This window comes from Haemaphysalis longicornis, unplaced genomic scaffold (genome assembly GCF_048455015.1).
Source record: "Haemaphysalis longicornis isolate Haplotype H1 unplaced genomic scaffold, Haemaphysalis longicornis Haplotype H1 scaffold_7, whole genome shotgun sequence".
In the NCBI taxonomy this organism is placed as follows: domain Eukaryota; kingdom Metazoa; phylum Arthropoda; class Arachnida; order Ixodida; family Ixodidae; genus Haemaphysalis; species Haemaphysalis longicornis.
Window position 1 is genome coordinate 127167506 of NW_027526422.1, and position 13884 is coordinate 127181389.

The 13884-nt window shown below is 45.6% G+C and overlaps 1 pseudogene across 1 annotated transcript in view; it reads right to left on the reverse strand.

The window, feature by feature from the left end:
- Nucleotides 1-11023: 11023 nt before the first annotated feature.
- The window catches only part of LOC144146940 (4-pyridoxate dehydrogenase-like), a 79345-nt pseudogene continuing 76484 nt past the window's right edge, over nucleotides 11024-13884 (reverse strand). Inside the window, exons 10-11 of the transcript XR_013317777.1 lie at nucleotides 13414-13633; nucleotides 11024-11183 (exon numbers count right to left, since the gene is read on the reverse strand). The product of XR_013317777.1 is annotated as a 4-pyridoxate dehydrogenase-like (transcript). The remainder of the gene's footprint in view (nucleotides 11184-13413; nucleotides 13634-13884) is intronic.

Genomic DNA, 13884 nt, shown 5'->3' on the forward strand with positions numbered 1-13884 from the left:
TTCGAACAGAATTAGCTTGGTTGAATTTTTATCAAGGCAACACATTGGCGCCAAAGAAAAAGAACGGTTGTTTTGGGGGGAACGGAATGCTGAAACCTGACCCAGACCTCAAGGCTGACTGGAAACCAGAAGCTGCATTCCACTTTCCGAAGATCGCTGACTGCACCGCACTCCGAAGCGGGCAGCCGCGCCTCCAGGAGAGCTGCGTTCACTACGACAGCGACGGGAGCTTGGAGTGCACTGCACCCCCTTGTGCCCCAAGAGGTGGCTTGCCCATGTGACACCGCCACGCCACGACTGTGCTCGGGGACTATCAGGAACCAAAACGTGCAGGTGAAACTCACCGACTCGGTACTTTTTCTTTACTTGTTGACTTAACAATATCCCCTTTATTCAAAATCTTTGCCGCACTCGCTACCGCTTTGCCACACTTCCCCATAGTTTGTTGTCTGTCCGCTGAGTTTTCATGTGGTGTTTCGGGTAATACATACGTGTTTGCAAAGCTTCTTCTCTTATCGTTTTTCGAACATGAAAGTTCTCTGAAATGAAGTCATCACCACTCGACTGCTGCTTTCCACCTCTCCAAAACACCTCAGGCCCGCCTTCACTCACCTCGCCCAGCTCCTTGTTACAGGACGACGGCGTAGGAGTGCAGCCCCGCATCATGTCGCGGTAATGTGGCTGGTCAGCGGCTTCCCAGAGATAACTACCCCATTTCCGACTACGGAAAGCCAAAGGCCTTTAAAGCCAAAACGCTTTAATACATGGCGAGTAGAGAAAAGAGCGGTACGGTACCATCGGCGTACCAAAACATAAGTCGAGAGCCCAGATTAACGTCCTGCGCACAGACCTAAAACGTCCTGACCCGCACGCGCAAAGGCGAGAATATATAAAGAAGATTCGCGACGATTCAAGCTCGATAATTCAAACTTTCGGTTAATTGAAACAGATTTTAAAATTTTGGTGGGCCCGCTATGTTTTCAATGCATTTTCGAGCCGCCTAATTCGAGCTGCTCCATAGCGTACATTTGATTGACACGTACTTTTTGCTTGTCCTTACCGGAAAATCTGAGTTTGCTACTTTTAGCTGCCCGTTTGCACCATTTCAGCCCATTGCTTGGATCCGCCAGTTATTGATCAGTGCATGAAACTCTCGCAATAAACTGACACCCCTTTCTGGCATCCAAAACTTTGTTTTGAACTCTCATGCAAAGGCAAAGCAGTCATCCATTTGTTATTTTCATCTCCAAGTGTGAATTAAATTTTAGTATTGTGTGTGAATATTGTATAAATAAATATATGTTAACGTTTCATTACAACCCAAGTTGTTATGTTGCCCCGAGTCATATTTATGAGAACTTAATCATTCAAACAAAATCCTGGGGTCCCTTCGACTTTGAATTATCGCGGACCTAGTCTACTCTGAAACCCCAACCGTCATCAGGTGTTCGGCGTGTTGTGCACGGCACGAGCCATTACAAATACACCGAACACCACCAGCTGGTCCTGTGATGGTCTCCCTAGAAGCCGGTGCACGCTGCGCCGGTAGGAGCAGCGGAAGGGAGGAGTCGACCAGGCGGCCTCAGTGTGCATAAGGCTAACTCGAACTCTCGTTTGCTGGGCCATGTTTGTTCCTATTCTCGCCACAACTGCAACAGCGGCTCACTTGCCCACAGCGGCCGCGCGGCAGCCACTGAAAGCTCTGTATCCTTCTAAAGGTGGCTTCATCCCACACAGGGAGCTTTCCATTCATGCATTAAACGTGGCTGTAGCCGGAGTATTTCGCGGGCAGAGGGCAACGGCGAAGTACTTCGCGCTGATTTCTAACAGCCTCCTCTCACACCCGGTCCTACTCTCTCCACAGGTGCTGTTTCCTGATGACACCGGACATTCTATCCCTCCAGAGCTCGTTAAGATCCGTGCAATAGCTTTCGCAGCGAAACATAAGGAAGCGTAAATATTTTTCTTATCTTCAACTGATACAAATTATTTTATATCCCTTTACTTCGGCATTTCCTACCATACAAGTGCACTTCGGTACGTAAAACCTCTCTCTAAACTTCTATAATTGAAGGGAAGTATGAATCAATATTGCTGAGATTCTTCAGACGGCATGCAAGTCTGTGCCACGTTAATTTCTAATTTGCTCGTTTATTTACCATGCCACCGCTTACACAAGTCAGACTTTTTAGTTCAACCCGCCGCGGTGGCTCAGTGGCTAAGGCGTTGCGCTGCTGAGCACGAGGTCGCGGGTTCGATTCCCGGCCGCGGCAGCCGCTTTTCTGATGGAGGCGAAAAGCAAAAACGCCCGTGTGTACGAGATTTCGTCGCACGATAAAGATCCCCAGGTGGTCAAAATTAATCCGGAGCCCTCCACTACGGCGCGCCTCATCGCCTGCGTAGCGTCGGCGCGTTAAACCCTACAATCAATCAATCAACTTTTTAGTGCACCACGCTGCACGGCGTTGTTTGGGAATCACGTAGTAACTGGTGTTTCGATATCCCTTACCGGGCCCACCCCTGCCACGTTATGTGGCCACAGCATTACAGGTGTGTGGCCCTGAAGCTTACACCAGCGTCTAGTGTTTCTGCGTCCCTCATCTTGCGACAAAACGGGTTGTCCGCCTCAGCCAATTTACATTCTCAGGTTCGCCTTTCTCTCCTCCCGCGCAAATGCCCCTCTGTGCAATAGTGAAGTGTGACACCTTCCTGCTTTTTGTCAGCAATCCTAGCGTATCGGCAAAGCCGCAACGGTCTCGTATGCCAAGCTGCTTGATACGCGGGTTTTGGACCCCCAATGGTAATGGATCTTGCTTGGTTTCCTGATTCTTGCTTATATTTTGCGTCCTATATCTGTGTGAGTTAAAGAAAGCTTACATCGCCCGGACGTTTGACCATCAATCTGTGGAATACAAGAACACCTACTAATTTATTTAGTAAATAGCGAAAAACTACGCGAAAACACACACACTTCAAAAAATTAAACGTACAACACGAGCGCGGACTATCAACTATCATTTTTTATTGTAGTTGATAGTCTGCGTTTGTGTTGTCCGTTTCCTTACTGAAGTGTTTCTATTTTCGCGCAGTTTTTCACTATCAACAGATACCAGCTTGCTCAGTTTGTCGTTATATAAGCCATACTTATTTAGTAAAATCTTTGAAATGATATGGCGGTGAGAGGAAAGCTTGAAATCGAACGAACCGATGCAGGGAAAAAATTACGCCGGCATTTCTTTCTTTTCTTTTATTGAGTTTCTCGCAACTTTTTGTACCGGAAGGTGACAATGAAGCCGCCCTCACAGAGAATGTTTGCCACCTGGAGATCATGTCTGGGGCCCTATTCTCGACTGCACAAATTGCCGGCAATTTAGGCAATTTTCCGGAAGTCTTTTCTGATTGGCTTTCAATTTTGGTCACGTGCTTCCGGCTGACAAAGCGGTTGTGTGTGGTGTCGTCATTTTGACGTTTCATGTCGTCAACGGACACCAGTTCTAAAGTTTGCCTTATTTCTCGTTACTAAAGGCGCATAATTCTTGGCCGGCAATGAAAAACCAGACAAAATGCGGCGGACATGACAACGTAAGCCTGTCTTTGCTATTCAACAACAATACTGCTTGTAATACACACCCCCTCTGTGATTGGCTGAGAAGGCGTGACGTAATTTAAACAGTTGGCGGGAACGATTACGTCATGCATTGGCAACTTCAGCCTGCGTAAAAGTGACGTAATGCTACGTAACAGCATAAAAATGGCGGTTGTTTTTGTCGCAAAATACAAGCAAAATAGGGCACAATATTGCCCCGGCTTACGGCGCCGCGAAATGTGCGGCAATTTGCAGCAGGCGCAGTTTCGCATGCGCGCTGTTTAAAGCATGTTTCCTACCCAAACAAATTATAGTTTCAACTGCTTCCAAGTCAGCGATCATGCGACATACAAATAACATGCAGTATATTGCTTTTATGTTTGGCAATGAAATAAAAAATATTTGTTTGGCGTAACCGCAACATAAGAGGGCAGTACAAGCCTCTCCATGACAAAGAGAACCCAATGCATGGCATTTGTCCATACTTGTCCTAGTAAGCTGTTGGGTCACATGATCGAACTCAAGAGAAAAATAACAATGAAAAGTGACTATTTAGTTCATTACAGCGCTGATTGCAGTCGAGCTTGACGAATGAGTGAATCGGTGACATCGGTGTGCTCCGCGGTTATCAGGCGTAGCGCTTCGCTGCTCTTATGTGTCATAGAAGCGATAGTCGCGGCCGTCTTTTTCTGTGATCACGCCATAAACTTACAACATAGCAGCAGACGATGGCGTGGCGGCGGTGGTCGCAGGGAAGGTGATAACGCAACAAAGCTTGCATTGAAGCAGAGAGCCCAGCTATGTTAATAAAAGCGATTGAAAGAAATAAATTGATACGGTAAAAAAATTGTGTGATGTTCTTTAGCTCTACATCCGCCTTTCGCTCGCTTTTGGATCAACGTTACTCGATCGCCTTGTGGTGTTGGCGCCAAATTTGACCTCCAGAAATGTGTTTTTCTTGTCAGCCTCAGCTACCGTCTTAATTTTTATAGTACATGAAAAGTGTTTTTATATCTTTCTTGCACAATATTTGATACCATGGTAGCGATCTTTATGAGTGACTGGTCAAATTACACTGCATGTCGTCATAGCTATAGGTGCAGCACGTCACTGATTGCTTACGTCGTGCTTACGCAAAAAAACATGGGCGAAATGCCGGCAATTTGTGCAGTCGAGAATAGGGCCCCAGGAAACAATTGGGAGGAAACTAGGAAACTTCCGGAGTTCAGTGCCACCAAACCGCGAGCCATTAAAAATAACTTTATTATCCCACCTCTGTGATAGGTAACATCCGTTTGTTAGTTTTATTGCCAACATCTAAAGGAACACCTCGAGTGCTATTTCCTCTCTAACATCTGTGCGACCCTTGCCCGTGTACTGTACAAACTATAGTAGGTTTTATTCTGGAGGACGTTGTAGCAAGGCTTGACTGTTTTGAAGTCAAAACGCGTCGAAGTGAGCTCGGGTCTAGGAGCCGGTCTCGCCCACAGCACTCTGGATGGGGCTGCCTAGCCCAGATCCAAGCACATTCCCACTCGTGGTAGATTGTCCCATATTCAGGCCCATGCCCATATTGGGTGTTTGGCTGAAACAAAGCATGCGATAGTCATACAGACTCCTTTTTTGAAGATATGAAGTTATTAATTACCAGTGACCCATTTCTATAAATCCTTGCTGCTGAAACGCTACCAACCAATGTAAAAAAATAACGATGTCCTATGCAGTATTTCCAAACTTCAGCTTAAAATGTACCCGTGCAACATTTGCCGATTCGACCACTGGCAAATACCGAAGAACCGAACGAATTACGGTGAACAAATGCTGCGTTATTAGTCGCTATTTCGTTTGAACAATTTGCCAAGTATGCAGGAATTTTAATGTATGATCTATTTTATGTGTGTGAATTTTATTATGTACCATGTGTGTGAATTTTATGATGTGTTCAAAAGTATCGAGAACTGCGCCAGTTGGTAGAGACTCATTGTGATGAAACAGCGCGCAAAACCCAGGACAGAAATAAGAGGACAACAACACGAGCGTTGACTATCAACTGAAATGTTTATTACACAGTGAAAAAGTGTATAAGAGCGCGTGTGACCTTAACAATCCTGACGTATATCTCACGTGTGCACAGAACAACCACTGATTCAACATCTGTTCAGATAGGCTACTTCGCCGTCCAGTAGCGATATGGTCGGGCAACGAATACAATCTTCTGAATTCTTTTTAATTAAAAGGCTTCAGCTATCTCCTTCGTTCTCCTGTCTTTGTGAGTCATCAAACCTGTTGAACTTTCCAGGATAAGCGCGTCTGCTGGATGTATGACACGAAGTCTAACAAGCTTCTGTTGAGTTACTCGTCTTGCCACTCAAAAGTGGTAAAAACCGGTATTGCTGTCAATAGCCTGAACTCATCTCTTACAAAGTCTTACGTCCACACCATAGGTACTAGTTTTGCGCGTCAGATGGATGATTGAAAAAAGCTGGTTTCTTTGATCATGCCCTTGTTTTGCTGCCAAAAGGGTTTTAACAAAGTTGAGGCATCAAGGAAGATTTGCAATTGAAAAAGAATCGCGGAAACACTGTGCGGTTATACACTATGTTCTTGCAATTTCGCATAGAATAAAAAAGATAGCAGGCAAGTTTGATGTTGATGTGGTATTCTCGGCGAGCAATAAATTAGAGAGGCTCATACGCAGAACTGACAATAACCTGTCCAGAAAAGGTGATTCCCAAAGAAAGGGTTGTGGTGTTAAGCACAAGGCTCGTTTGTTGAGTTCCGATGCAATGTCGTGTACTGCATTCCTTTGAAATGCAAAAGAAAGTACATCGGGAAAATGGGGCGATGCTTCAATGAGCGCTTGCGCGAATATCAAAACACCCTCAAGGGCACGCCCACGTCACATTTATCATCTCATTGTAGAAGTTTCGACTGCAATCCGTTGTTTAATAGTACCATGTTTTGAAGACTCACAAAGACAGGAGAACAAGGGAGATAGCTGAAGCCTTTTATATGAAAAAGAATTCAGAAGATTGTATTAGTTGCCCGTCCATATCGCTACTGGACTGCGAAGTAGCCTATCTGGACAGATATTGAATCAGTGGTTGTTCTGTGCACACGTGAGATATACGTCAAGATTGGTATAGTCACCACGCTCTTATATACTTTTTCACTGTGTAATAAACATTTCAGTTGATAGTCAGCGCTCGTATTGTTGTCCTCTTCCTTCTGTCCTGGTTTTTGCGCACTTTTTCACCACAATGTTTATGATATGTGATTGTGTCAATTTTATGATGTACCATGACTGCTAATCAACCATGCGTTACTGCTTGTAAATTTTATATATTGAACGTCTGTTCTGGTCGCATCTGCTCTGTATAGGGCCGTCGACCTTGTCAAGCATTTCTGAGGATTTTTGCTCACAGTCCTCGGCAATTTGTGTTAGAGCAAACTGGTTTGATTTGATTCGATTTGATTTGATTTGAGAACCATGCACATAGATGGTCTTTGTCTTGAGACGCGTACTGCACTTACGCATTTATCAAAGTGCTTGCTGCCGGTAGTATCTTCATTAAAAAAGAACTGACACGAAATTTCAAAGCTGAGATAAATATGGAAAATGCTTCCTTTTTATCAGGAGATTTCTCCCAGCAAGTTTCAACAGCAACGGTTCGGTGTAACATATTTGCAATCCATTTTAATCTTCGCCCGCACGAGAAAGCCCAGACCAGGCCCACATGACATCATCTGCTACTTGCCCCAAACTGCCGACGTCGGGGCTCCTGTGACGAACCCGGCGCGCTGGCTCCGGTTGGCACGCGCTGCTCCAGCGTGTGTACACGCCATGGTTTTGGGACTGAGGTCATGCTGCCCGGGCGCGCGGGGGCGGTGAAGACCTCGGCCGGTCTGGGCGCGCGCGTGCGCTCGCTCGCGCACGCGTCCAGAGCGGCAGCGGTACGGCAAGAATGGTGAAGTTAGGTGATACCTCTTGTCATGGCCGCCGCTCGGCGTTCGTTTTGTCGAAACCAAAACTGGCACAAATAAACGACGCCGTAAATGAACGTTTACGCTGCGCTCGACCATCGAATGTGCCATTCTATTAGTGCTCTAGTAAGGACGCATAGCAGCAAAAAAAAAAACACGTAACACGAAAATTTCGTGTGAGTACTCCTTTAAGATCACTCCTCAGCCAAGAGAGCAGCCATCCTGGCAACCCAGGGCGATGTGACAGCGAGGGGCTCACAGAAAAGCTTCATACACTGCACGTGAACTGCTTCGCGCCCACGGTGGCGAGGGTCGGTTGTGGTCGTTATCGGCTCAACCACGTAACCGACGGGGGACGTTTTTTTCTTTTTTTTGATAACTTGGTAGGGGCCAAGGTATTTAGCTTGCAGTTGCGGAAAAAGTACGGAATTCACAGCCACACGAGGGATCCGGTGGCATAGGTAGGGGAGGTGGCTGAAGCTTCATGACAAGATTTTTGGCGCCCTTGATCCGCAGCGGTGAAGGATCGTGCCAGTTGACGGCCCTCTTCGGCATGCTTAGCTATCTCGGAAACGGGCCTGCACACGGAGATGTCAGGACGGTAGGGCAGGATGGTGTCAAGGGTGCCGCAAGGCTCACGCCCATAAAGTAAAAAGAATGACAAGAAGACCGTCGTAGTCTGTGTCGCCGTATTACTCGCATACGTGACAAAAGGCAGAACTATGTCCCAGTTTCATTGGTCCGGAGAGAATTACATAGAAAGCATGTCGCCAAGCGTGCGGTTAAATCTTTCGGTCAACCCATTGGTTTGCGGGTGATACGCGGTTGTTTTTCTATGAACGACTTGGCACTGGGTTCGCAGGGCTTGTACTACATCAGGCAAAAAACGCGTCCTCTGTCGCTCAAGATCTCCCTGGGCGTGCCGTGGCGCAAAATAAACCTCTGCAGCAGGCATTCTGACACTTCATAGGCTGTAACGGTGGACAGTGCGGCTGTTTCCGCATACCTGGTAAGGTGATCCACTGCAACGATAATTCAAAGGTTTCCTTCGGTTGTGCTGGGGAAGGGTCCGTAGATGTCGATTCCAACGCGATTGAAAGGGCACGCAGGGCTTGGTACTGGCTGCACAGGTACGGTAGGATGTTGCGGCAGAGACTTGCGGCGCTGGCATTCGGGACAAAGAGCGGACATCCCGCTCCACTAGTACCGTATGAGGAGACGCTGATATGTTTTGAGGACGCCAGTGTGGGCGCATTGCGCATCAGCGTTGTAGGTTGAACAGATAGCAGAACTCAAATGACAAGGAATGACTAGCAACCATTTGTGGCCGCCTGCTAAATAGTTGCGCTGGTACAGGATTTCGTCCCGAACGGCGCAATGTGAAGCCTGGCGATGCAGTGCACGGGACGCTGAAACTGAGGACGGACTCGAAGGGTAGTGGAAGCGATCCAGGGGTTTTGGCGCTGCTTTGCAGCCATGTCGTGTATTTTACGTGACGCCAGGGCACAGTCCATCGAGGAAATTCAATAATTTTCTGACTCCACGGGACATACAGAAAGGGCATCAGTGTCCGTATGTTTGCGTCCGGATCGACACACAACGAGAATGTCGTACTCTTAGATGCGAAGAGCCCGACGGCCAAATTGGTCGGACAGCTCTTTTAGTGACGACAGCCAACACAACGCGTGATGGTCCGTGACGACGTTGAAGGGGCGTCCATAAAGGTAAGGGCGGAATTTGTGTATAGCCCAAATGATCGCCAAACATTCCTTTTGTGTGACCGAGTAATTTCTCTCCGTTTTTGTGACAGTACGGCTGGCATATGCAACTGCGTACTCCTGGACGCCTTGTTTGCGTTAAGCGATGACGGCGCCAAGGCCGACACCACTAACGTCAGTGTGTACCTAAGTTTGCAGGTGGGGGAACAAATTGAGCAGTATTGTGGACGATGTAAGCCAGCGCCGTAAAGACAAAAGCTGCTTCGCAGGCAGGCGACCAGTAGACAAGTTCTTTACAGGATCCATTGAAGAGCTTCACCAGAGGTTCGATGATGGTGGCAAAGTATCTTCATTACAAAACTTTGATTTTCTGCTCCTAAATTCTCGCGAATTGAGCATGCGGTACCTGTGCACACCAGCTTTTTGAATCCTTAAAAACAATGTTTTTGGCTTGAAGAAAGATCAGCAGTCTTGCAAGCCTACTGGCTTTTATACTTTGACAGATGGCGTGAGTGGGACCTGCCCGCTGATTTTTGAAAAAATATGCCCCTTCTAGACAATTTTCTTGCAAATGTCTTCGGTGCTTATTGTTTACTTTTCCTTTCAAGTTTAAAACATAAATAATGGGAATTGGGGGGGGGGGGGGTACTTAGTTGACTGGGAAGCAAGGCGAGCTCTGGGTATAAACGGCAGACCACAGACCTTTCCCATCCGTTCTGAAATTTTTTTTTAGATAAAATCACACCTACCACTCACTTTCTTCGAAGCGACACTGGTTTTCCCAGTTTGCTCAGCAAAATGTCTGTCCCATTCATTAAGATCTGCGGTTATTTCGTGGTCTCGTTCAGCTTTCTCTCTATTTATCGGGAAGTTTCACTTACTCGCTTACTCACTCACACTTACTCACTTCACTTACTCTAGGAACTTCACCTTCTACGAAATTTTGCAACCTGCTTAAACTAATTTCAAGTCTATCAAAGGAGCGACCTTTTATGTTAGGCCTGTGGGCTTTTATTAATATTGTTATATGAAGGTGCGATGAAGGCGACACAGAACCATAGTAGATGATGAGATGCATTCAATTGGTGCAGCCTTCTTGGCACGACCACGGCTGTGACAGGCTGTGTGCGTCATCTCCTTCGAATATTGCTAAGCATGATGCTACGTGGAATATACCGTTTCCTACAATAATTACATGTGCGTGTGCTTGTTTCTTGTTTCTTACATTGATAAATGACGTAGCCTAGACCACCTAAAAAGCTTGAGGGATCATTGCACATGGTCTTTATTGCGTTCTTGCATTTTATATCTCCAAAGCACTGCAGATCATACTGGCCACGGAAAATACTTTTTGTATTTTCCGCCACAACTTCGAAATTGAAACATCAAAAAAATAAATGGCCACGAATATAAGAATCCCACTTATTTAAGGGATGGTTACTAATTTACATCAGCAGCTGGTCTTGGCGGTTTGTTCCTGTCGTCGGAACGCGATTGCGGGGAGTGCTAAATACGTTTGTTGGAAATAATAATAATAGCATGTACACCTCAGAATGTGCCACAATAATTTTGTGCGCGTTGTGCAATAAACTATTTTAGGCTCGTCAACTATTTTATCAGCTGCAACGAGAACTCGAATTAACTCGCGTGTAATCCCGTCGTAAATCCGCAAACAGATAATGCAGTCATACCTGGACGAAAAAAAGACGCACTATGTCTTTACAAGACGATATAGTAAATGAATACGAACTATCTTTTATTGCGCATTGTCTTCGATGATCATAGCTGCTGCTCGATGCCCCATCATCATCAGGGGAACATTCAGGTTTCCCGTGGGGAGATAAGGCATCGATGAAGCGTCGACGACCCGTAATCCTTCAACGCCACCAAGGACTCTGCGGAAAAAAATGTTCGGTTAGCTTTTCATGAACAAACCATGGAGTCACATCCAGGGTGACAACCTCTCTTCGGAAGAAACAATCTAGAAAGCAAGCGGAATATTATACTTACCAATGAACGATTGCCTGGTTGCGCTAGAGTTTCCCAGCCATGAACTCGAGGTAACAACCCACTCAGCAATTTTAAAAGGCCATTAAAGGGACTCTGCAACACTTCCGATAAAAGCTTTAACTCTTTCCTCCCCGTCTGGAAGCATTATCAAAGCTATAGTTACCCACAGCACAAAGCGGCACTGGATGGTTACTCGTAGTAGCAGAACTATCTGCCGTCCGTTTCCGATTTGCTTTGTGGCTTTTTTCTCAAGTGGCTATCGAATGCGTTTATTGCTGCAACAGAACAGAAGCGTCCAATGGCCGCTAAATTGCTGTAATTACGCAATTCAAGCGCTGAAATAAAGCCAGGACTCCGAGAGAGATAAATCTTTTGAGCATATTTTCAAGTTATATGCATGGAGCAGCAATTTTTGGCTGAGGTACTTTGCGACGACCTATTCTAAGAACCGGTTGTGTTTGTTGACTACTTTCTGAAAGCATTAAATATTTAGAAATTAAAATTAGAAAAAGCGTTGCAGGGTCCCTTTAAACAAGGGCATGAGCTGCATAGTGGGCTCAGCACTCAAGGGAATCGTGCTGCGTCTGTACTAGTAATGATGTGTCACATCCTTAAAATTCTCCTCCAGTACTCCCACGTCGGTATGCACGTAAATGACCCTCTGGCGACTCGAGACTGATATTGACTGAAGTGGAGAGTAAGACGATCTCACGACGATGGGTTAGGGAAAGCCATCTGCAGCTCGTGTAACGCCACTTCAAAAAACAAATTCTCAGGCATTTCACTCTGCGAAGGTGGATGGACAGTTCAGCTGTATGATACACAAAAAGTCCTACAAGCTCGCGTCATTTAAAGAAGACATCGTAGCGATAATCAGACTTCTGTACTGCCATAAAGTGTTCGCGCATTTCTTCGCTTTATTTCATTGCCAATTACTTCTACAGACAGAATTTCGATCATTTACGCGACAGCTTTTCCAGAATGAAAGCTCTTCGCTGCTCGCGGCCACATATTCTGCTCAAATGCCGTCACGTTACCTGTCATGCCGAACACAATGCTCTAACTTTGTTTTGAGATTGCTGTTCATGTAACACACTGAAGGTGTTTTTAATGTACAATAGCCCTTAACTGCGCCGTGTCTGGTAGCCTAGTTGCAGCTAGGATACCTAAAACGGTATTTACAAACTTGATAACACTTTAGCCACGTACCACGCACATTCAAGACAACGAACATTTTTCTGCACTATCGGTGCAGCAATGTCAGGCATCTTTTTAAGAACGATGCTGCTTGCTGCTAAAAGTTTTATCATTGATAACTCCGCTAAATGTAGTTGTTCGACCCTCCAAACAGTGCGCGAAACGAGGAAACACACAAAAAGCAAAGACGTTAAACCGCAAGCACTGGGCTTGTACTTTCGTTGCTAACTGTAAGTTGGCTGGCAAGGAACGGCAATGTACTTGCACACAAACTTCAATTGAAGCATTACAAGTGAACATAGCTGTCACAAAGAGAGAGTTTCCGCGTTGACTACTGCGCATTCAAACTTCAAGTATGATATACGAGCTCGCAGAAACATATACCTTGTTATGACCATTCCTATTTTAACTCACACCAGGAAGTTTCATTTCTGTTGCAATAATACCAATCACTTTTTGCAGTCGCAGGTTTCCGAAATTTAGGATTATAGAGGGCCTCCCAGACCTACCTCTTTTTCTTGACACTTGAACATGTGCAGCACATTGAAACGGCTAAATGGGACACATACAAGCCGTTTAAAACGTGCTGACAAAGGCAACAAAAAAGGTTCTTTTTTCCAGAAATCCGAAAGCTACAGAACAGAGTGTTTAAGCTACGCCTTCTTGTCAATGCAGCGCTTGCATTACCGAGTTTTTACTCTTTCGTCCTTTTTAGCCCTTTTCTCGTTTATTCGTTTCAACCAATTTACTCGCACTGCAGTTTTTTTTTAACACTTATGCGCCTTGAACACAAAAATAAGTCCATCTGTCTAAATTACGCTGACTAAACAAAAGGTAAAACAAACGAAGCTCAGTGAAACTGGCACCTTAAACTGAACACTGAAAGGAAATGAAATTAGTTCAAGCTCCAAAATTCACCTCAGCCTGGCGTCGAGCACCGCTTCAGCATGAGTTCCCATTGGAGCCGTGCAACAAGGGTGCCAACCACTCTGTGTGGCATGCTGCACGAAGCAGCGCAGGTAGGAGTGGCTCCACAATGGACCGGCCGATTCACATCCAGGCAGGGGGATGTCAAAAATCGTCACATTTCCTCGCTTCATGGCTTCAGTTCTTATTGTTTGTACGGCGATCTGGGAGCCTGAAATAAATGAGCCTAATTTTTAATACACCCGTGGCACCGCGGTTTTGAAGCGTCTCCTTCATGGTAGTATTTGTTTTTTAATGCAGCACTTCAGATATAACTACACTAACGGCCATAAAATAAAGGTTCGCAAAAGTTTCAAGCGGCGTTCATTTTTACGATAAAGGTTACGAAATAACGCTATTTTTTATGCTACGCAAGTACAGGAAATCGTAAATATAGATGGTGTAAACTATATAAATCATGAA